The 24,594-nt window shown below is 41.1% G+C and overlaps 1 protein-coding gene across 7 annotated transcripts in view; it reads left to right on the top strand.

Annotated features, from left to right (window-relative positions):
* The first annotated feature begins 1,977 nt into the window (after positions 1–1,977).
* The window catches only part of SORBS2 (sorbin and SH3 domain containing 2), a 515,532-nt gene continuing 492,915 nt past the window's right edge, over positions 1,978–24,594 (top strand). For 4 of the 7 annotated variants that reach the window (XM_033943759.1, XM_033943750.1, XM_033943740.1 and 1 more), the window contains exon 1: positions 1,978–2,509. The gene's annotated coding sequence lies outside the window, so the exon portion shown is untranslated. The remainder of the gene's footprint in view (positions 2,510–24,594) is intronic. The other 3 variants (XM_033943768.1, XM_033943785.1, XM_033943776.1) reach the window with 3 other exon arrangements.

Below are 24,594 nucleotides of genomic sequence, written 5' to 3'. Positions count from 1 at the left end.
TAGGCTCTTCAGCTAATTAGAAACAGAAGGCATTGCTTATGTAGGATTTTTTTCTGATTTTGTTTTTCTTTTTATTTTCTTCTCATCAGGTGCTACTACTTCTGCAAGCACAGTATGGCTGGGAAGCATCATGTGACCAAAGTTGTTGCCCAGGTTACAGCTTCTGTCTCTGTGCAGACAGAAAATGTTACCCAAGTAGAGGGAGTTGTTCCATGTGGAAGCTGTCTTAAGCTTCAGTCCCTCATGAAGGAAGTAAATGAACTGAGAGAAGAGGTAGCAAGACTAAAAAGCATCTGTGAGAATGAGAGGTGTATCGATTAAATGCTTCATGAGGCATCAAAGATTTCCAGCAGTGGGGAAGAAGAGGCCATGCTGAAAGAGGAAAACAGGACTCAGATTATAGGATCCTTCAGGACTGATACTGTGACTCCATCTGCCATTGAACTGAAGAGCAGGTATGCAGCCATAGAAGTGGATGAGATGAGATCATGCCAGGGAAAGGAAGGACCAAAGCTCAAAATCTCCAAAATTGCTGGATCTGAGACCACTAGGAGGCATAAGGTAGTGGTAGTTAGTGATTCCCTTCTGAGGGGTTCAGACCAGACATGATGTCCCGGGAGGTATGCTATCTGCCTTGTGCCAAAATCTAAAATGTTACCGAGAGCTTGCCGAGACTCATCAAGCCTAATGACTATTATCCAATGATGCTTGAAGAATGGTCTGAAATTTGGCAGCAAAGATTTAATGCTAAGAAATGTAAGGTCATGCATTTGGGCTGCAAAAACCCAAAGGAATGGTAAACTTTAGGAGATGAAGAACTTTTGTGCATGAAACAGGAGTGGGACTTGGGAGTGATAGTATGTGAGGATCTTAAGGTGGCCAAACAGGTTGAAAAGGTGATGGCGAAAGCTAGAAGGATGTTAGGGTGCATAGAGAGGTATGACCAGTAAGAAAAAGAAGGAATTGATTCCCCTGTATAAGACTCTAGTGAGACCTCATTTAGAATATTGTGTACAATTCTGGAGACCACACTTTCAAGGATGGAGTCGGTCCAGAGGAAGGCTACTAAAATAGTCAGTGGTCTTCATCATAGGTCATATGGGGACAGACTTAAAGATCTCAACATGTATACTTTGGAGGAAAGGCAGAGAGGGAGATATGATAGAGATGTTTAAATACCTACATGTCATAAATGTGCATGAGGCAATTCTCTTTCATTTGAAAGGAAACTCTGGAATGAGGTACATCGGACAAAGGTGAAAGGGGAGTAATCTAAGAAAATACTTTTTTACTGAAAGGGTGGCAGAAGTGTGGAATAGGCTCCCAGCACAGGTGGTGGAAACAAAGACTGTCTGAATTCAAGAAAGAATGGGACAGGCACGTGGGATCTCTTAGGAAGAGGAGGAGATAGTGGATGCTGTGGATGGGCAGACTGGATGGGCCATTTGGCTTTTATCTGCCATCATATTTCTGTTTCGTGGCTTAGAAGTGGAAAGTGCAGCTCATTTATTATCCACATAAAAATTATTTCATTGAAATGGCTATATTTTCAATTTTGCATTTAATAATACTGTTTCAAATCATCTTGTCTAATTTATCTATATTTTCTCCATGCTGCATTACCTCTACATCTTTGCATAAACAAACAATATACTTCCAATGAACTTCAGCTATTCAATACAGATGGTAATTTGCATAGTATTAGAAAGTGTCTCAAGTTCTGCATATTATTCTGCATGTATTCTAGTTTCCCAGAATATTACTATATTGTGTGATTCAGAATTAACACCTGAATATGTTACTGCCTCTGTAGCACTAGCCGGAAAAACTGAGTAGTTTTATGGGCAAAAATTAACATTCTGCCCTGGTGGACCTGCACATGGTCAGCCATGCTTGTTGTACATGTCTGTCTGTTGGTTGTTGCTATGGCTACAAAAAGCTAGTGAAACCCAATGAGCTGTCTGCAGTACTGTTGAAAGGACCAGCCATTTTGCTTATGGAAAACAGTGTGGCATATTATGCTGGGCTTTCTCTGGAATAAAGAAAGAAAGAAAAAGTCTATTCAGAAGAAATAGAAGAAGCAGGCATACAAGTGGATAATTATTGGAACTGGGAATGCCTTTAAGCTTCTATTCTGGCAAGCTGGTGACTGCTGCTCTCCCAGGCGCTGAGCTGAAGAGGTGGAATGCAGAGCGATAGGGCTTGTGTATCTGCTATCAGGCGCTGGAGTAGGGTTTTTTTTTTGTCTGCCAAAGGCAAGGTTTGCCTGCAATGTTATCTCAACAGCTTACTAGCTGCTCACAGTGAAAGTTAGTGACCCAAAAGGAGGGTGTTGCCCTCGGCTGACATTGCTCCTTTGTCCTGCTCGTTTATTTGAGCTAGCGCTGCTGAAGAAGCAGGTGTACGGTTCAGATGAGCTCCGTACAGTAGCCTACAAAGCGCTCTGGCCAGCCGGCTTAGTGCACTGGATCACAGAACTGGGGTCTCTGTGCATTTCCCTTGAACAAAGGTAAGATATATACGCATGTGTATTTTATTTTTGTACTCCTTGGAGGAATGCCTGGTTTAAGTTTCGAAGCCAAGCCATACGTGTTATTGCGAAATTAAAAGCTTTGTCTATGAAATGGTGGCAATTGTATTAGTTTGTTGGAAACCTTTTTTTAAAACATATTATTTTTTTTTAAAAAATGGGCAATACAAAGAAATACCATTTCGTACAACGCAGTTTATTTGGGACCATGAGCACTGCATCTAACATTGCAATTTATAGAATGTATTTTCTTAAAAGAAAAACTATGCTTCATTTAATTTTGGCATGCCACAACAAATGTAACTAGATTCACACTGCCAATGAATTTGACTGTTGTGTTCTCTGGATCGCAAAAGCAGGGAACCTTTGTGGTGCAGTGTGTCCCAGAGCTGTTTGATTAGCTTGTGGCGCTTGCCCTGTAAAGAATCTTGGTATTGAAAAAAAAAAAAAAAGGCAGCTCACACCTCCTATTCCAAGCTGTCATACTTACCATACCAGCACATAGCACAACACACCCATTGTGTCCTTCCTCAGTTTGACTCCAGGAACAGAATGGAAGCCAGCTCTCCACATGGAGCACAAACATTGCTTAAGTATAAAGCAGTTACATTTCAGTTATTGCACAATGCTGCAAGAAAAACGGGAGGAGGGAGCAGAAGAGCAAATAAAAATGCACAGAAATAGGTCTGCGGGGCTTGTTAACTGCTGCATGCAAATGCTGTAGATTTGGCTTCAGAAATAAATGATTGCTGCACGATTAATATATCTGATGATTTATAGTCCTTGTGCCAAGTTATGTGGGTTTCAGTGGGTCAATAAAACCACAGTCGCTTGGCACAGAGAGTAATCAGATAATTAAAAAAAAAAAAAAAATGATGTCAAAAGGATAGAATTTCATCCCTGGACTTCTCGCCACACTCCAGTGCAGAGATGCGAGCGGCACTATAGCTACTTCACCTCTGACTGATCAACTACCAGAAATGCTGAACCTTTTAACAGAAAATGTATGTCACAGATGTTAATAGTGTGGTCCTTGTTAGGGTGCATTGTCGTTTCACGTTTGACGTTGAAATCCTCCCCGTTCAGGCTTCTTGACAGACAAAGACAATAGACAATGTTTCAACCTTACCTGAATAAGGTCATCTGTTGTTTGTTCATGTCACTATGGTAGATGCTAATTACAGACCGATATTGACTCTGGACTTCTCTACTGACTCTAAATACATCTCACACATGAAAATCAACAGATTTGAAAGAAAACTAACTAACTAAATAAATGAATGTGGGTGATGGATATTTTTAGCACAGCTAGAGTTCATAATTCTTTAAAAAGAAGACTTCTACCGTATCGCTTGCTTTCTCCACAATAACAGTTTTCAGTGTTTCTGACTGTCTTCAGTGTTTTACTTGGTTTTATCTACTAATCTTTGTGGTACAGTTATGGAAATTGTCTCCCATCCCGTAGACTGTCCTCTCTCACCATCCTCCCGCTGCTTTTAGCCACTCCTCATTGCTGCCTGTTTAGAGGATTTCCCCCCACCCCTTCCCCCATTTGTTTACCAAACCAAATGTGGTTCTCAGAGAAGGATTTAGAAGGAGATATCAAGGGGTGCTGAAAAGTTCTCAGCCCAACCAACCAACTTCCTAATTCTGAGCATTATTTTGCCACTGTAGCTGAAGGATGTTATGGTATTTTGTTAAGTGCCAATTTACAGAAACAAAATTCAATGTTTTTTTGTTTTGTTTTTTTTTACATTGTTTCAGATCATTGATTGAACCACATCCAGACATTCTCTTCTTGGTTGGGCTGAGAACTTTTCAGCATCCCCTCATTACTTCTGTTGACTAAAGGTAATCAGTCAAAGACAACTGTTCAGCAATTCATTATCCTTAAAACTAGCTTAGTATTTTTGACCTGCACTACTACTACAGTGCTTTTATTGAACAATTAGAACTGCTCAGGTTTTATGCAAGAAATGGCAATAAGTCAGTTGTTATTTTTTTTTTTTTTTTTAATTTTTTTAAAAAGCGATTTTAGGACCTTTTCTCTAATTCAATTAAAATTTGGCATATAAGATCCAAAAATAATCTATGAAAAAATAGCATAAAAGTGTAATTTTATTGTAAGTCATACCTGAGTACATAAAACATCCAAACTAAGGGGACAATGCAATAAGTGTACATTAGAGCTGTGCATCGCTTCCTAACAAAAGTATTATGCCAAATTGTTGCTCTCTGATGCAGTAAACAAATTATATGCAAACAGGACCTGTGTAAAACTTGTGTGCTGATCAGGGAGAGCACACTGGATGCAAATGCATGAGATTCTGCGCTAAGACAACTAGTGTTGCGTGCATGTTTGGGCAGAATAACATGTATCTGCACATATTTGTACATATGCTGGAATACTATTCTGTTCCTATTAAGATGGTCAGCTTTATTAAATTGTTTTACTCATAGATGTAAGATCCACAAAAATATATATGCTATGAGTGGAGATATCACTTGTATTAGCTTAATACATATTTTCAAATCAAAAGCCTCAGTTACACCCCCTCCTCCACTGCATTAGTTGTTTAGTTGGGAGTTATTGGGTGATGACTCCTCACCAGCTTCCTTGATTCAAAACACTATATATTTTTTTTAGCAGTGAACTTAAATGGTATTTAACATGTTTTTAGGAATAAAGTAATATTAAACTTGTAAACTTAGCTTGTGCTTTCTTTAATCATGACCTGGGAGATATGGAGTCCAACATGTTTCGCGAATGCTTTATCAAAGAACTCCCAGAGCCGCTACAGTCATCCGACTCTCCCTAGTGTTAAGTTCACTGCTAAAAAATATATACTGTTTTGAATCAAGGAAGCTGGTGAGGATTCATTTATTTTATTTATTTATTTATTTAATTTTCTATACCGTTCTCCCAGGGGAGCTCAGAACGGTTTACATACATTTATTCAGGTACGCAAGCATTTTTCCCTGTCTGTCCTGGTGGGCTCACAATCTATCTAATGTACCTGGGGCAAAGGGGGGATTAAGTGACTTGCCCAGTGTCACAAGGAGCAGCATGGGTTTGAACCCACAACCTCAGGGTGCTGAGCTTTAACCACTGCACCACAGTTTCCCTCGTCAACACCTAATAATTCCCAGCTAAACAACTAATGCAGCGGAGGACGGGGTGTAACTGAGGCTTTCAATTTGAAAATATGTATTAAGCTAATACAAGTGATATCTCCACTCATAGCATATATATTTTAGGGGAATATTATTCTGTGCATAAAATGTCATTATGTATAGAGCAGCATTCCAGCATATGCACAGATGTGTGCTTTTATAGGTAAGCATGCCCTTTGCTTAGAACCTTGTGTTCTCAGCATCCAGCTCTTACAGCACACCTCCCCCATCCGATCTTTCTTTTCACCCACGTTCTTCCATGAGCCCACAAAAAAGTTGCAGATCTGGCATGCTCACAGCAAAAAAGAAATAGATATTAAATCCTCACAGATGCTACTGCAGAAGAATGAGCTAGCCCTTTTATTCCTTCTCAGACTTGGTGTTAAAACCCTGGTGTGGTGCTCAGCCTTTAAGTCTTCTGTGTATTTTTCTGCATTTGCCTCATTATAATTAATATGCTGTGTGCTGCTGTCTAATGCAAGGCTTTGAATCTGTATAGTCACAAAACTGTGCTGGTTCTGCGCAATGCCTTGCACACTCTACTGCATCAGTCCCTAAGTCATTCCATTAGCCTGGCAGATTCTGACTTTGGCCCTGAATCAGGACACTAGTGGTTTAGCTTTGTTCTCTGGTCTAATAATTTTAAGAGACTGGAATGTGCGTTGATAAAATAGTATAGTACATTTGTTTGTTATTTCTTCCAGATGTTTTGGCTTTTCTATCATTGATAGATTGTTTCTTCTTCTATGTTCTCAGAGATGTACTGTAGTTGAGGAGTGTGTGGCGCAGTGGTTGGATCTACAGCCTCAGCACCCTGGGGTTGTGGGTTCAAACCCCGCGCTGCTCCCTGTGACCCTGGGCAAGTCACTCAGTCCTCCACAGCCCCAGGTACGTTAGATAGATTGTGAGCCCACCGGGACAGATAGGGAAAATGCTTGAGTACCTGATTGTAAAAAAACCGCTTAGATAACCTTGATAGGCGGTATATAAAATCCTAATAAACTTGAAACTTGCTGTGAGGGAATGAGTTTGATAGCTAGGTCGGCACATTCCAGTGGGCTCTTGCTTCTGAAGATGGTCATACTATACAGAAATCTTTCAGCTCATTCCACATTTTGACAGAATAATTCTTCACTCATTCAACCCAGGTGGCTTCTGCTCCTTCTTTTTCATATTTTTGGTCAAACAGTTTCTTCCTCCTTTAGACCTTATTCTTAGTTATCCCATGGGAGTGGTGAATTATCCATGTTTATCTCCCTCCCATAAGAACATAAGGAAAGCTATACTGAGTCAGACAAAGACACATCAAGCCCAGCATTCTGGGCCACAAGTATCTGGTAGATCCAAAATAGTAGATCTATTTCTCAGAGCCCTCCCAAATATACTTGACTAATAATTTGTTATGGACCTTTTCTCCAGGGTCTTGTCTAAACTTCTATTCCCACTGTGTTAGCTGCCTTGACCACAACCTCCAACAGTAGCTTCCACAGCTTAATTGTGTGCCTAGCCATCCTGGACACAGTGCTTTTAACACAGAGGCACAGACCATAATGCTCTCTCTGCTTGAAGATTTTTCTTATTCATATTCATTGTGGATATCCCAAAAAACACAACTAAATATACCATAAGCGTCAGAAAGGGGGACTACCACAGGGGCCATGGCCTCCCCAAAAATTGCCACTTTCATCATCCCTGGTGGTCCAGAGGTGCAGCGAGCAGGAACGAGCTTTCCAGCTCCTGTCCCGCTGCCAACCCAGCCGGTCGCGGTTGGTTTCTTCTGCCGCAGAGCGGCAATGAGCGGGAGCGTGCTTTGAAGTTCTTGCTCTGTTGCTTCTTTGACTGGTCCCGCGAATTCTTGTGAATCACAAAAATATGCGGGAGCCAGTCAAAGAAGCCACTGAGTGTGGAGCAGGAGCATCAAAGTGCATCCCTGCTCATTGCCACTTAGCGGCAGAAGAAGCCAGCCGCGACTGACCGGGTTAGTAGCAGGACAGGAGCTGGAAAGCTCACTCCTGCCCCTGCACCTCTGGACCACCAGGCCAGAGGAGGTAGGAGGATGGGGCTGAGTGCAAAGCGAGAGAGGAAAGGGGGGTGGGTGCAGAGTTAAGGGAAGGAAGGTGCAGAGTCTGACAGGGGGTGGCTAGGTGCAGAGTCTGACAGGGGAGGGAAGGAAGGGGTCTGGGTGCAGAGCCTGACAGTGGAGGGAGGGAGGGGAGCTGGGTGCAGAGTCTGACTGGCGAGGGAGCAGGGTGCAAATTCTGACTGGGGAGGAGAGAAGGGGGCTAGGTACAGTGCCTGATGGGAGGAGAGAGGGAAGGTGGCTGAGTATAGAGCCTGGCGGGGAGAGGCTGGGTGCAGGGGTAGGGAGTTGGGAAGGCAGGGAGGACAGATGCTCAGGGGTTTGGGAAAGACAGATACTGCATGTACTGGGAGAGGGTTGGGAAGGACAAATGCACTGGATGGGGGAAATAGGAAAGGAGAAAAAGAGAGATACTGCATAGGTGGAGTAGTGGGAAGGGAGAGAAAGAAATGCTGCCGGTGGAGGAGGGAAAAGGAACAGATAATTTTTGGATACAGATGTGTGGCATGAGAGGGAAAGAGAGATGATGTATATGGGGAAAGGAAGAAAGAGGGAAAATTGTTGGACATGATAGTGATGGAGAAGAGGGAGGGAAAAATGTTACACTGGGAGGGAAAAGTGATAACCCAAAGAAGGAAGAGATGTCAGACCACTGGAATGGGAAGGAGAGAGAGAGAGAGAGATGCCAGACCACAGAATGGAAGGGAAAAAGGGGAGAGAGAGAGATGCCAGACCGCAGAAAGGAGAGGAGAGAGATGTTAGACCTTGGGAAGAAGGAGGGAAGGAGAGAGAGATGCCAGACCATGGGAGAGAAGAGAGATTCCAGGCTATGGGAAGGAGAGGAGAAAGATGCCAGACCATATGAGGGGAGAAGGGGGAAGACAGAGATGTCTGACCATGGGAGAGGGATGAGATGGTGCATAGGGATGGAGGGGAAGGGGAGACAGAGGGAGGAGATGATGCACAGCAATGGGTGCAACCGGGAAGAGATAAGAAGAAGAAATGCTCCTTATGGATAGATGGGAATAGGGGAGAAGAAAGAGGGAGGAGATGGAACACATGGATAGATGGGAAGGGAAAGCATGGAAAAGTAGATTTTGAGAAGTAAGCAGAAAAATAGAAGAAAGTTGAATATTAAAAGTTAATGCTAAAGATGGATGTATGCCAGAAAGTGAAGGAGAGAAAAACAGCAAATGGATAAGGTAGCCCTGGATACACAGTTAAGAGCACAGACAGAAGGACGTGCAATCAGAGACTGGGAAAGATGGTTTGAAAACCAAAATCACCAGGCAACAAAGGTAGAGGAAATGATTGAATTGTGTCAGTTTTGAGAAATTACATCTGTTGTCTATATTTTGCACTGTTCAGGAAGAAATGCATTTGTTTATATTTCTCTGGGTTGTATTGCATGCAGGGTCTTGCATATTAGGGTTTTGTTTGTATATATTAGTACTTTAGTTTCTGGTCCTCTATTTGCATAGGGGTTATCTGCCAAGGCCAGGTGTTCTGGTAGGAATGAATGTTGAGAAACATACAGTGTGCTTTGCGTAGTTTAATTTTGTGGTTAACCATTATGTATTGTTAATAACATTATATTGTGTGTATATACATTATAAACCGCTTAGGTAAAATGCAGGAGTGATATATCAAATCTTAAATAAGCATAAACATATATGAAAAATGAATGGAAAAAATGGTATTACAATTAGTACTATTATGGGGGCGGGGTCTAGGGTGGAGCTTGGGTAGGGTATGGGACAGAGCTTCTGGGCCCCCTGAAACAAAAAAGTGTTCCGCTGCCTATGAAATGCACAATCCCCAAGAAAGGTTGCCATATCTCAAAAAATATATAGCAGAATTAGAAAAGGTTCAATGAAGAGCAACCCAAATTATTAAGGGGATGGAACTCCTCTCATATGAGGAAAGGCTAAAGAGGCTAGGGCTCTTCAGCTTAGAAAAGAGATGGTTGAAGAGAGATATGATAGAGGTCTACAAAATCCTGAGTAGACTAGAATGGCTAAATTTAAATTAATTGTTTCACAATGAAGTTAAGCTATGGAATTCATTGCTGGAGGAGGTATTAATAGCAGTTAGCATATCTGGGTGTAAAAAAAAGGTTTGGACAAGTTCCTGGAGGAAATGTCCATAACCTATTATTCAGATAGACACGGAGGAAATCATTGCTTGTCCTGGAATCAGTAGCATAGAATCTTGCTAGTGTTTGGGATTCTTCCAGGTATTTTTGACCTGGATTGGTCACTTTTGGAAGCAGGATAATGGGCTGGATGGACTATCAGTCTGAGTCAGTATAGTAATGCTTAGGTGCTTAGGTTCTTAGGTTTAGAAAGCCCTACTTTACAATCTCATAAATGCACCTTTGAGCCAGAGAACTGGGGTTCTCTGCTTTCACCTCTTGGCTGGTGATTTAACATCCTATGGAAGAATGTGAGTCATTGCAGTACAGTAATGCAGGGCTAGAAGTCAGTGGTTTGGTTACCAAGATAAGTAAAAATAAAACTTAAAGGGGGCCATTCATTAACTGGGCATCTCCATTTAGTGACCCTGAGGTCATATGATATGAACCTATTCAACAATGGAACCTAGACGGTTCTATTATTGCTTCCTAATTTGTGACCTCAGTATCTCTAAACGGAGACACCCAGTTAAAGAATGGCCCTTCCAAAAAGCCTGGTGCTTGTACAGAGGCAAGTGACCAAAATTGAAAGATATCTCCATCAGAGGACACGAGGTCCTAAATAGGTATACATTAGAGAAGTGGAGAGACAAACGATACATGATGCGAACCTTTAAATATTTAAAAGGTATTACTGATCAAAACAAGGCTTTTTCAAATGAAGGGACACTTTAGAATTAGAGGACATGATAAGCTACAAGGATTTAGAATCAAATGCAACATCAAGAAATATTTTTTTCATGGAAAGAGTGGTGGAAGACTGTGAAATAACTGCTATGCTTCTTCTAAGAAACCAGGGGGAAAGTAACCAACACTGCACAGTATGTAAAAGCTCCTGAAATAAAAACAATAGTTATCTAATATTATGGCCAAATATCTTCTCAAGGGAACCACCCGTACAATATAGTCTTATCAAATAGATGTCACTTGAGTCAACACTTTTTATCCACCGAACCTCAGCCACACCACTTCACTGCTCAATCATCTCATTGCTGTGAGCTTTATGTGTTAATTCCTCATTGGTTTGTTTCCTCCTGCCTTTTTTAAAATAATTTTCTTTCTATATTTTAAATTCTTTTGTACATTTTAAATATTTCTCATTTTTCTTTTCAATACTTAAACCTTAAGCTTAAATATATTTTAAATGCACTTATCTCAGCAGTCTCTCAATAGGGAGTCATGGCCGACATGTTTCACAGTCGCTTTCTCAAGACCATTCTCCTAGGACACACAAAGAAACCATCAGTGCCTAAAGCAAAAGTGCATCTGTTTTGTCAGTTGAAATGCAGGGTTCTGAGACTGAATGAATGAGGAAGAGTAGAGATTGATGATAGTAGGGTGCTGGTCACCGATGTATTTTAGTGTCTGGATTGTTTTCCCTATTTTGTAGATATGTTTGTCGTTGATTCGACTTGTTTGTTATATTTTACATTTTTGTATGTGAGCCTGTAACTTGCCCTGGATAAGGGCAGGGTATAAATAAATAAAACCAACAAACAACCTTATAAACTTTTACATAGAAAAAACTGTAAAGTTCTTACCTATTAAGGTCACCACCATTCCTCTTGACCACTTTATCAAGTTAAAGATGGCGGCAGCGTACTTACAACCATTTAAATACCTGAAATCATTCCCCAGCTGATAGCCACGTCATTCTCTTCCCGGCTTCAGACCGGAAACTAACAGGTTTACTTTTAAAGTTATACTCTACCAACTTTTCTCACAAGCCCTTAGATTAGAGATTGCCAGTCTATTTATTCATTCAACCCATCAGGGCTCATTGAGCCCAGATCATATATCCATTTTTGCTCTTTATAATTTTTTCTACATTAGAAGGTAGTGAAAATGCCATCATATTTGAAAGATTCATCACACCTTCATCGGATATTAGATCAAGATTTGATGCTAAATACTGATGTGTGGTTAGTGACTATACGGATATAGTCTCCCTCTATATCAGGGGTGTCCAACCTTTTGGCTTCCCTGGTCTGCATTGGCTGATAAAAATGTTTCTGGGGCCACACAAATGAGCAAACGCTGCAGTAAGACAGAGGAGGGAGCCGGCAAGACAGTAAACACCCGGGGGCTGCAGAGGAAAACACTGCATCGTCCTTGACCGGGGCCGCACAAAATACTTCACTGGGCTGCATGCGGCCCTCGGACCACAGGTTGGACACCCCTGCTCTATACAAAAATCTCCTAGGAGGGGGCTTTGTCAATTATTAGAGAAGTTCTGGACTTGAGGGAAGACAGTGAAAGAATTTCGACTGATTTCCTGATGAAATTGGCAACTTGGGTTATTGAGAACTATTACTTTGAATATCAGGGGGAATTTTTTCAGTAAGTAAAAGGAGTTGCGATGGGGGCAAGTTTAACCCATTCAGTAACTACCCTTTATGTTGAATCTTGTTTTGTCTATACATCTGAATACTATAAACAGATAAGCCTTTGGAAGAGATTCTTAGATGATATTTTTTTCCTTTGGAAGGGGACAGAAGAATTAAATCTTTTTTTTAAAGTTGGCTGAATGGACAAGATGAACATTTACAATTTGTGGCAACTTATAGTACGTATAGAATTGAATTCCTAGATTTAGAGCAGGGGTATCCAACCTGTGGCCCGAGGGCCGCATGCGGCTCAGTGAAGTATTTTGTGTGGCCCCGGTCGAGGGCGATGCAGTGTTTTCCTTTGCTGCTCCTGGGTGTTTACCGTCTTGCCGACTCCCTCCTGTGTCTTACTGCAGCGTTTGCACGTTTGTGCAGCCCCAGAAACATTTTTTTCGGCCAATGCGGCCCAGTGAAGCCAAAAGGTTGGACACCCCTGATTTAGAGGTTAAGAAGGAAGAAATTAAGATTCAAACAGCTCTGTATAGGAAACCTGTGGCTCGTAACACCTTGCTTCATTTTTCTAGTTTTCATCCCTACAAATTAAAATTTAACCTCGCAGTAGGTAGGTTTTTTAGGCTGAGAAGAGTGTGTTCCTCTATGCAGGTGTTTAAAGATGCAGCAAGGGATTTAGAACAAAGATTTATAGAGTGGAGTTACCTGCAGAGATCTATACGACAGGCATATACTAGGCCTCGTTATGCTAATAGACCGCTTTTGCTCTAAGAAAGACCAACAGAAGATGAGGATAAACTGATCTGTGTGCTCCCTTATTCTACGGTGGTGAATAAATTAATTTCTTTAATTAGAGAACACTGGCATGTCCTACAGCTCCATGAGATATTTATGCAAACCCCTGTGTTTGCGTTTAAACGAGGAAAGACGATTGGACAGTTATTTAATCATCAAACGTTTGAAGTGCCAGCAAATAAAACTTAGGGATATCATAGGTGCTGTGGGAGATGCCAGTGGTGTATACAAACTATTGAGGGTAAGAATCGGCAAGAATCAAGGGATGGAAGGGTGATATGGGCAAAGCAAGATATAGACTGTACAATGGCAGGAGTAGTATATATTCTGCTTTACCCTTGTAATTTGGTCTATATGGGTAGGACTAAACACCCTGTTCATATTAGGCTTAATGAGCACCTGCAGTCATAAGGGCTTTGAGGGTTGTAGAAAGGTGGGTATAGTGGGTTTTGGGGCTGTTTTAGAGAGCTCACTATAACCTATGAGGGAGTTCTGGTGAGATGTCTATGTGGCACCCTTTTTGTGAAGTTCACAGCTGTGCCCTGTAAAGTACCTCACAGATCTGTTGCCATTTCAGAGTGGCCAGTCCATTGCAATGCTGGCCCCTCCCGTGTCCAAAAGGTTTTGTGACTTGGACAAAATTTTGGTCAAGAATGTGGTTATAAAGATAGACGACCTCGCAATCTGTATGAACAATAGCTTGGATGTCCAGATAGACGAGTATCGACAAAAATATATTTTAGACATATTTTTTGAGAATGGACATTTTCCCACTGCTGACTTTAGGTGCCTAGCGCCATAATTCCGAATCGTACTTAGACATATCTTTTGATTCTGCCCTGCCTCTGGGGGAGGAAGACAAGGCTCTTCCCTGAATTCAGAGTTTTATATTTCTCTCCAAAAGGTAAGCAGTTCTATTGGGCTACTTTCCTAGAATAGACTTCCCCCTAGTTTGGTTTGATTGGCAGCTTTCAGGAGCAGGAGTCCAGAATGTTCTTCCAGGCACTGTATAGGGGGGCTCATTTTGGCAGCCTGTAACATATTCAAAGGTAAATAATGTTATCCATTCATAAGGTTGAGGCGAGAATCAATGGAATATATAATCTTTATGAAGCCCTGTGACTTTCAGCATTTTTCTATCTTGAGTATTGGCAGAACAGGGGGTTCTCATACATTAGTCTCAAAGTACTGGAGTAGTTATGATGGACTGAGGAAACCTAGGACTAAATAAGGAAGAAAAATGACATGGGTGACAGAATTTGTTACCATTCCCGTCCCCGCAGGAAGCCGTCCCCATGTCACTTTTTAAGGAGAGAGGGAAGAATCAGAGTATGAATGGGCACAACCACTGACCCTCTATTGAAAAATGCTGGCTTAGAAGGACTGAGGTTAAGACAGACACTAAAGAATGATACGAGATAGTTTCCCGCGGGGACAGGGACGGTGACAAATTCTTTCTCTGTGTCATTTTCTTTGTCCTAAGGACCCCATAGCAAAGTGGTTTTCAGAATATCCACAATGAATATTCATGGAATACATCTATATGCATTGTATGTAAATTTATGTCATGTGTATTCATTGTGAATATCCTGAAAATTTGATTGACTATGGGATCCCTAGGACATGCTTGGGAAAAGACTCACTACACAGCCTAGCAACAAGATAGTATGTGAAGTAGGAGTGTGTCAGGCAGAACAAGAAAGATGTCCCTGTGTGGTCAGGAAATGAAATGTTGACAGCTTTGATACTATAAACCTCCATCTATACTGTTTGCCATTTCATGTATTGAATCTAACTGCCTCCACAACACAAGGCTTTTTTTTTTTCCTTAAGGCTCAGTTTACAGTTATAGTACATGCCCTGTAACATACATTCTAATGAACATTGGAGTCGCAATATAGGGTTACAACCTGTCCTTGAAAAATCATAAGTAGGAATCTTTTAATGAAGAATCTACATAGTTGCAGACCTTTCCGGTTTTTGCAACTTCTAACTAGCAAGTTAAATCTGTCAGTCAAATCAGTCAATACGACTTCAAATGTATTTGGAGTCATATTAGATTCATTGGGTTCAGGGTTTAGTCAAAATGGCCTGTGCATTTTTGGTTGAATCCCCAAACTGCCTTCCTCTAAGTGATCACTACTCCCCTCTCATGATCCCTCTCCTCCCATCTCCCCCAACTACCCATAGGCCCTTACCAGGCCTACAGTACTTTAGGAAGCCCTAGTGGGTTAATGGCCTCTTCAGGGGCAAGAAGAAAAAAGAGCTGTAGCATTGTGTGATTGGAACCAGCACAGGCAGGAGTGAGTCTCCTGCCCATGCTAATTCCAGTCATAAAATGGCTGCCAGAACCTCACAACCTGATGAACTATTGACAATACCTTGTATTGCACCCTGTACTGGATCGGTTCTGTTGGGCTCTACTTAGGACTCCTTTTACTAAGCTGTGCGCTAGATGCTAATGCCTCCATAGAGCTGGCATTAGTTTTTCTGTGTAGCACGGGAGTTAGCGCGCGTTTATCTTCAGCGCACGCTAAAAACGCTACCACAGCTTAGTAAAAGGAGCCCTTAGGGTACTGGGCAAATTTTTCAAATCATTATAAAAGGACAGAATACCTCAACATATTGATGATCATGAATTAATGGGACAGAGCCAACATGGATTTATCACTGTTCTGATATCTTTTTTAGGGCATGAATGGACATCTGGATTGAGCTGAGGCAATGTAGGGGCAGATTCAGAGAGGAGACATACATTATCCAGATAGGTGATAAGAACATAAGAATTGCTGTACTGGGAGAGACTGAAGGTCAATCAAGCCCGGTATCCTGCTTCCAACAATGGCCAACCCAGGTCCCAAGTATCTAGTTAGATGCAACAGATTTTATGCTGCTTATCCTAGGAATAAGCAGTGGATTTCTCCAAGCCATCTCAATAATGGCCTATGGAATTCTCTTTTAGGAAAGTATCCAAGCCTTTTTTAAACCTTGCTAAGCTAACCGATTTCACCACATTCTCTGGCAACGAATTCCAGAGTTTAATTACATTTTGTATGATGAAATATTTTCTCCAGTTAATTTTAAATCTACTACTTAGTAGCTTCATCGCATGCCCCCTAGTCCTAATATTTTTGGAAAGAGTGAACAAGTGATTCACATCTATCCTTCCACTCCACTCAGTATTTTATAGACCTCTATCACATCACCCCTGAGCTGTCTCTTCTCCAAGCTGAAGAGCCGTAGCTTCTTTAGCCTTTCTTCATAGTGAAATCATCCCAAGCCTTTTATCATTTTCATTGCCCTTCTCTGTACCTTTTCTAATTCCACTATATCTTTTTTGAGATACAGCAACCAGAACTGCCCACAGTATTCGAGTTGCGGCCGTATCATAGAGCGATACAAGAGCATTAGAACATTGTCATCTTTATTTTCCATCCCTTTCTTGATAATTCCTAACATTCTATTTGCTTTCTTAGCCGCTGCCACTGCACATTGAGCTGAGGGTTTCAATGTATCCTTAACAATGACACTAGATCCTTTTTCTGGGCAGTGACTCCTAACATAGAACCCAACATCACATAGCTTTTGAGCATCAGGCCTTCAAGGATCAAAGTTCCTCATTCCCAGTAGAATACATTTCTATATTTTGTGTTATTAACTAGAGCAGGTGTCTCCAAAGTCCCTCCTCGAGGGCCAAATCCAGTCAGGTTTTCGGGATTTCCCCAATGAATATGCATTGAAAGCAGTACTTGCACATAGATCTCATGCATATTCATTGGGGAAATCCCGAAAACCTGACTGGATTCGGCCCTCGAGAAGGGAATTTGGAGACCCCTGAACTAGAGCAATGGTTCCCTGCAAGGTCCCTATTACACTGCAGTTCCATGTAATGATATTAAAATACATTTCATTTATGTTCCAAATGCATTGGAGTAAATGTGTTTGAAACTCATGTGGAACACATTTAAAATATTAATCTATGGATTAGCTAAATGAGGGCAAAAGAGACAAAGATAATTGTATTTCATTAAGTAATCTTTTTATTATGCACAGTGAGAAGTAAGCAAATGAAAACATATCTGCTGACAGGTAGCAATCTGCAAAGTAATTAAAGTGCTAACCACACAGTCCATTCATTATTTGACATGAAAAGAAATATACAGCATTTTTCATTACCTGATTCAATCAAGCAGCATTTTTTTTTTTTTTTTTTAGTGACTGTAAAAAGGATCCTCAATATAATGGCACTTACTAAAGCAAAAACTATTAAAATGTGAAAACTAAACAGACACGCAGTTAGAATGTAAATATTTGTGTGAGGTAGTTTAGGAATACTGACCCTATGAAAACATTTCTGCCTCGTGTATAATCTCCTGCACAGAGAGGATTTGTGTGCTGCTAAACACCAAAGCAGTCAATCTGATAAAGTCAAATCAGACTTAGGTGTGTAAATCCTCTCAGTACAGCAGATGCATTCTGGGAAGAAACATGGGGAAATATACAGTATAGTTTGCAGTATTCAACTGCCTGGTCTCTCTGTTAATTAGTTGCTGATAAACTGTTTCTTAGATGTGCAGTACCTTTTTTTTTCAAAATGCAATATAGATAAGACATATACCTACTCTTAACTGATTAGCAAATGTTGCAGCATAACAAAAAATTATAATGGCATAATTGGTGACTTTCTACCTGTAACATGTCTTAAAAATACAGAAAACCTTTGAGAATTGTTTCTGCCCTACAGAGTCATGTACCCCCCTTTCTGTCAAAATAAAAGGCAAAAGGAAGCCCTTAGTGCAGACTGGATAAGTCATAATTATGGTCCTTATGTATTATTGTTGTCAATACTTCTATGTTATATTTCTATGCAATGGTTCTCTATCCATTGCTTGAGGCATAACTAGTCAGTCAGATTTGCAAGATTCCCATAGTGAAGATAAGAATACATCAAAGTTCATAATGGATCACACCAAAGTTCCATCAAGGTAAGCATTCTGTCTCTGACAGTGGTCAACCCATATCACGTGTACCTAGCAGGATGCTAAAGAAGGTGTTTCTGCTCAGAACCAGGGAGAAGAAGTGGCTTCTCCTAGTCCACATGACCTGCTCCTTCCATTTTGGTAGAAACAAACTCTTTGTGAACCCAGTTATGTTATTACCACATCCTTTGTTTAGATTACCTTATTAAGAGCTAGATCTACCTCTTGGCTTTGACAGATTTCAGTGATTTTCAGTAATATAAAAAAAAAAAATCAATAAAATGCACTCTAACAACACAAAAATAAACAGAAAAAACCTTTCCACCCGTAACAAGAATATTCACACCAAAACAACAAAAAACAATGTAAAAGTAAAACATTAAAGCATTAAGGGGTCCTTTTATTAATAATAATAATAATAACTTTATTCTTATATACCGCCAACAATCTTGCGACTTCTAGGCGGTTTACAATAAAGAGAAATTGTACAGACAGCGAATTACAGAGTATAGCAGTGTACATCTGATTATAACAACATTAATCGTGATAACAACAGTTCATATGCTGCAGGGCCATGCGGCTTACAGAGAATTAGAAAAATTCCATAAATTGAATGGAGTATTCATAGTTAGTGATTAGGGGTTAACAGTTTACAAGTTCGGTTTTGGGATGGTGTTACGAAGGGGGGCTATTGTCCTGATTCGTTCCCTAGGTATTTCGAGAACAGGTAAGTTTTTAGGTATTTCCTAAATTCTCCGTATTTGTTTGTGTGTGTAATTAATTTTTCTAGGTCTTTGCCCCATAAGGCTGCTTGGTACGATAGAAGTTGTTGAAGGTGCGCTAAATGCTAAGGTGTCCATTATATCCGATGGGCATCTTAGCATTTAGCGCAACTTAATAAAAGGACCCCTAAGACATTAATCTCCCCATTTATCAAGCCGTGCTGCCGAGCAGTGCAAGTTAAATACCAAGTCATTCTATTCCTATGGGTGGCTCGGCATTTAGCTCACACTGCTGAGCAGTATGGCTTGATAAAAGGGGCAGGGGGATAAGACATGAGTGAGCATAACCGAGAGCTCTAAAGATCTGCTACACTAACCACCAATTCCACAAGTTAACTGTTTGCTACGTGAAAAAATTATTTCTCCAATTTATTTTAAAAGTGCCACCTATTAGCTTCATGGAGTGTTCTTTAGTCCAAGTGCTATTTTCTTAGCTAGAGATCTACTGTTCTGGAGGAATGGGTTGTTCTCCCCTCCTACCAGCAGAAGGAGGTAGAAAAACTGAATTCTATCAGTGACATTACTGTATAAGCTGTGGTGCTCCTTGGAACAACACAGTATTTTTCTTCACTTTTCAAAAGGGAATAGATCAGCTGTTAGTGCCTCCTATCCTTGGCTAGGATCCCTACTTTTCTGGCCATGGCCATAATAGCTGCTCCCAGGTATATGGTGTCTGACTGTACCTAGTTGAGCACAGAACATGACTCTGCAGCCCACAGACACACTCCTTAGTTAAGATTACTATATGGCTACAAAAAAAGGAGGATGGATGTTTTAATCCGTCCTCCTTTTTCTGGAGCCATATGGTAACCCTATCCTTAGTGCCACTGGGTGTGTCACTGGTTTGGTCACATGGGATCTAGCCCAAGGTGTTCTGCTCCCGGCAGTCTTATACTAGTTTATACATGTAGTATAGCTCTAACATGTGTTTAATTTTACCCTCACTTCATAGATCTGTAATGCTGCAATTGTTTCTGGCCATTATGTGTGAGCATTGTGTGTAATGTAGTCTTGTGCATGCTGCAGTCACTCTTGCTTACCTGTATAAGCTTCACTGCCAGTGGTCTTTTCTCCTAAGACCTCCTCCTTTCCCCCTCTCAACTGGGTGGATTGCCCTGGATGCCTTTTTGGTGGGGCACTGGCACCTTTCCCCCTCTCTACACCCTCGCTCCTTCCCACCCTTCCCCCGACGCATTAACGCATTCTTTTCCCCCCGTATCTCTGGCTTTTCGCCGGTGTGAGCAGCAGCTCCAACCTGTTGCTCAAGCCGGCCTCAGCTCTCCCTCTGATGTCACTTCTGGGTTGTGGGACCACAAAGTGACATCAGGGGGAGAGCTGAGGCCTATCTAGTAAAACACATTTGATCACAGGCCCCCCTGCCAAGTTGCTCACATAGGCAAGAGAAGAAGGTTAAATGCGATGAGATAAAAGCATGTCTTATATTTAATACAAAAAAAATCACAGGCAGCCAATGGTGTGGCACTGAAAGTATGCACTTTGCAACTTGTATTCTTTTTCTTTCTTACCTATGAGGAAGTGAAAAGAGATGAATAGTCAGGAAAGTTTTTAAGTTCACCCTTTGTGAAATATTCATCTTTCCATGGACTAAGTAAGGACAGAAAGACAAACTAGTCTGTTAGTTAAAATATAGGTATTCCACTTTAGCAACTTAATGCTGATTATCTTTGTATTGAAGTGGTTAATGCTTCAGCTTTGGAATTTGTGGAAAGTATGTCCCAGAGAGATGAGAACAAAGAACCTTGCATCTACAAAAAGCAGTTCTACCACTCTGCTGAAAATGGGCCAGAGTTATGTTATCTTCCACTGACTGCAGTTCTTGCCTTTTATCCCTAGACAGAGCTTTTTGTGTGGTATGAGTCCTTCATCACTTGTTTGAATATTCCCAAGCAAACAGTGCCCGTTCAAGTGCATGCTTTACCATTTTTCACATGTTCAGTTTGACTTTTTTTTGGTAATTATCAGACCCAAGGGAGTACTATGGTTTGAGGGAGTTAAATCAACACATGATCTGACATTTAGAAGCAGCAGTCATCAGATAAAGTAGGAACTAGTGGTGGCAGTTTATTTGCATATTCAGTGTTACTATATGTCTGAGTAATGCCATTGAATATATAAGTACCATAAGCATGTCCACTTGAGCATAAGAACATAAGCTTTGCCATACTGGGAAAGACCAGTATACTGTCTCCAACAGTGGTCAATCCAGGTCACAATTATCTGGCAAGATCCCAAAAGAGTAAAATAGATTTCATGCTGCTTATCATAGGAATATGTAAGCACTGGATTTCCTCCTTAATAGTGGTTTATGGACTTTTCTTCCAGGAACTTGTCCAGATATTTTAAAAAATCTTGATACACTAACTACTTTTATTGGGAGCATCATTTGGGCAAGTGACTTTTGAGCACCACTGTACTGCATAGGCACCAGATTTTTAGGCACCTAAACTGGAAGCATCTAAAAGTCTTCCCTAGATCTGAGCTGTGAGCTGTCTGGGTTGGCACAGGCACAGTGTTGTGAGGGGTTGCATGAGGTCTGCTCCCTGACTTGCCAGTAGCGGCAGTGGCGGTCTGCTTCCTGACTTGTTAACAGCAGTGAAAAAGTCTGGTACAATGCCACAGGCAGCAGCAGTTTTGGCCAGCAATGGTGCATCTTCCTTCTAGAGGGCGGCAGCAATTCTCAAAGCAGAAGGTAAATCATAATGCCTCATGCAGTGCCTGTGAGTGAGAACAGTTCTATCCTCCCTCACAGGCCTGGAGAAGCTATGATCTCCATGCTGCTCCAAGGACCATTACTGTCTTGCTAGGGTTGTCCAGAAAAGTTGGAAAAACTGTGATAATTGAAGTTTTTCCCATAAATTTGATTGTGTTTGTCAGAAAATAATTTTTTTAAAAAAATGTTAAGTCTATCCTGGGGTCACTCAAAGCCACTGATTACATACAACTCAGTTTTTCTTAAAATTTGCTATTATTTTTGCTTAATGGAGCAAATTTTTTGGTAGTATAGCTATAACTTTTATGTTTTCACACTCAACAAAGACATTTTCCGCCTCCAAAACACAGCCATTCGACTGATTTTTAACCTGAAAAAATCTGACCACATCACCCCTTATTTCAAAAAACTGCACTGGCTACCAGTCGAGGCCAGAATAATTTTCAAATTCAGTTGCCTATGCTTCAAAACACTATTCGGCATGGCACCCACCTACCTTCTGAATCACTTTGTTCTCCAAAACAAACTCCGCTTCTCACGCAGAACATTACTATTCACCTTTCCGACTCCCAAAGGATGCAAATTCAAAAGATTCCTCGACAAGACACTTTCCTTTCGAGCAGGAATCTGGAACAATACTCTAAGGGCTCCTTTTACTAAGGTGCGCTAGTGTTTTTAGCGCACGCTAAAGATTAGCGCGTGCTAACCACACACTAAATGAAAAATACTAATGCAAGCTTTATGGAGGCGTTAGCGTTTAGCACGCGCTAAAACCGCTAGCGCACCTTAGTAAAAGGAGCCCTAAGTGACTTACTCCTTAACCATTTGTCATACCAATCATACAGAAGATCACTGAAAACCCATTTATTTGACAAATTTGTTTAACTTCCTTAATCGTTTTTCCTCTATGTCTTCCGGCATGCAGCTGCAGTATATAACTACGTTACATGCCTGTCTGTTTCCTTCTACTTCATGCTCATAATGTAACTTATCTGCATTCATGCAGTCTCTCTTGTTGTGAACCGTCTTGAATTGAAAGGTATGATGGGATATAAAAAAGCTATGATGATGATTATTATTATTATTTTACTAAGCCATGATAAAGGTATTGCAGTATAGAAATGGATTTTTATGTTATGTTTCTACCATGGCCTGAGCGCTTAATGCTTCAATGCTGCTCTGGCTTAGTAAAAGAGGGCCTTAATGCAAAATCTAGAAGTATTTTATTAAATGAACCTTCAATATCTGCTCTTTATTGTGGAAAAAGAAGTTTAACATACCGGTTAATTTATAGGGTTACCATATGGCTCCAGAAAAAGGAGGATAGATTGAGGCATCCGAGTTTTACTTCCATTGAAAGCAATGGAAGTAAATAGTAGGATAGAGATATCTAGGTTTTACTTCAATTGAACTAAAACCCGGATGTCTCAATCCGCCCTCCATTTACTAGAGCCACATGGTAACTCTAGGTTAACAACACATCTGAGCAAGATGTTAAACTGATAACTGACTTTGCCACTGGCATCACCACAGACCCAGAGCAGGCTTTGTTGCAAGGAGTTGAACAGCATTGCAGGCTTTATCCTGATGATCTCAAGAAGACATTGAATGCTTGAATGTTTGAAACACCATTAAGTACCTCACGGGACGTGTCGAAGTGGAAGATGATATTTTCTTTCTCAAGGGACCCTCGGCCACAAGAGGGCACCCGCTCAAACTCAGGGGCGGAAAATTTCATGGCGACACCAGAAAGTATTTCTTCACAGAGAGAGTGGTTGATCATTGGAACAAGCTTCCAGTGCAGGTGATCGAGGCAGACAGCGTGCCAGACTTTAAGAATAAATGGGATACCCATGTGGGATCCCTACGAGGGTCAAGATAAGGAAATTGGGTCATTAGGGCATAGACAGGGGGTGGGTAAGCAGAGTGGGCAGACTTGATGGGCTGTAGCCCTTTTCTGCCGTCATCTTTTATGTTTCTGTGTTTCTGTGATGGGTCATTTGGCCTTTATCTGCCATCATGTTTCTATGTTTCTATAATCAGAAAGTTCTATGACATCACAATGCAGATGTAAAGAGCCTTAGCCTATAGGAAGAGGAGATGCAAATGTTAAGAGCCTTAGCCAATAGGGAGAGGAGGAGAGAGTGGCTGCTGCAGACACCAGAAAGTATTTCTTCACAGAGAGAGTGGTTGATCATTGGAACAAGCTTCCAGTGCAGGTGATCGAGGCAGACAGCGTGCCAGACTTTAAGAATAAATGGGATACCCATGTGGGATCCCTACGAGGGTCAAGATAAGGAAATTGGGTCATTAGGGCATAGACAGGGGGTGGGTAAGCAGAGTGGGCAGACTTGATGGGCTGTAGTCCTTTTCTGCCGTCATCTTCTATGTTTCTATGTTTCATTAGTAGATGACTACACCAAAATGTATATGTGGCCCAGGGAAGCCAAAAGGTTGGACACCCCTGATCTAGTAGATGTTCTCAATCAAATTCTCTGATCACCTAGTCAAAGAAATCAATCAAATTCATTTGGCACAATTTTCCTTTTTAAAAAAAAACCATGTTGTCTCAGATCTTGCAACCCACTAGATTCCAGGAAGTTTACTATCCTTTCCTTCAGCTCCGCCTTCGTAAAGTTTGCATCTACTAAGTGAGACTTACTGGTCTAAAGTATTCCATGTCTTCTCTTTCACAATTTTTCTGAAGAAAGAACATATCCCTCATCTCCAGTTCTGCAGAACCTCCCTTGCTTCCAAGATGTGATTAAACAAATTTATAAGAGGACATGCTAGAACTTCTCATTGCAGCTGCAGAGAGTAAATCACTTAATCCTCCATTGCCCCAGCTACAAAATATGTACCTATATATCCCCCCTTTTATAAAACTGTAGCGCGTTTTTTAGCGCTGGCCGCGGCGGTAACAGCTCTGATGATCATAGGAGTTCTATGAGCGTTGGAGCTATTACTGCTGCGGCCAGTGCTAAAAACTG

The sequence above is a fragment of the Geotrypetes seraphini genome, chromosome 1 (genome assembly GCF_902459505.1).
Source record: "Geotrypetes seraphini chromosome 1, aGeoSer1.1, whole genome shotgun sequence".
In the NCBI taxonomy this organism is placed as follows: Eukaryota; Metazoa; Chordata; class Amphibia; order Gymnophiona; family Dermophiidae; genus Geotrypetes; species Geotrypetes seraphini.
This window is presented reverse-complemented; position numbering and strand designations above follow the sequence as displayed.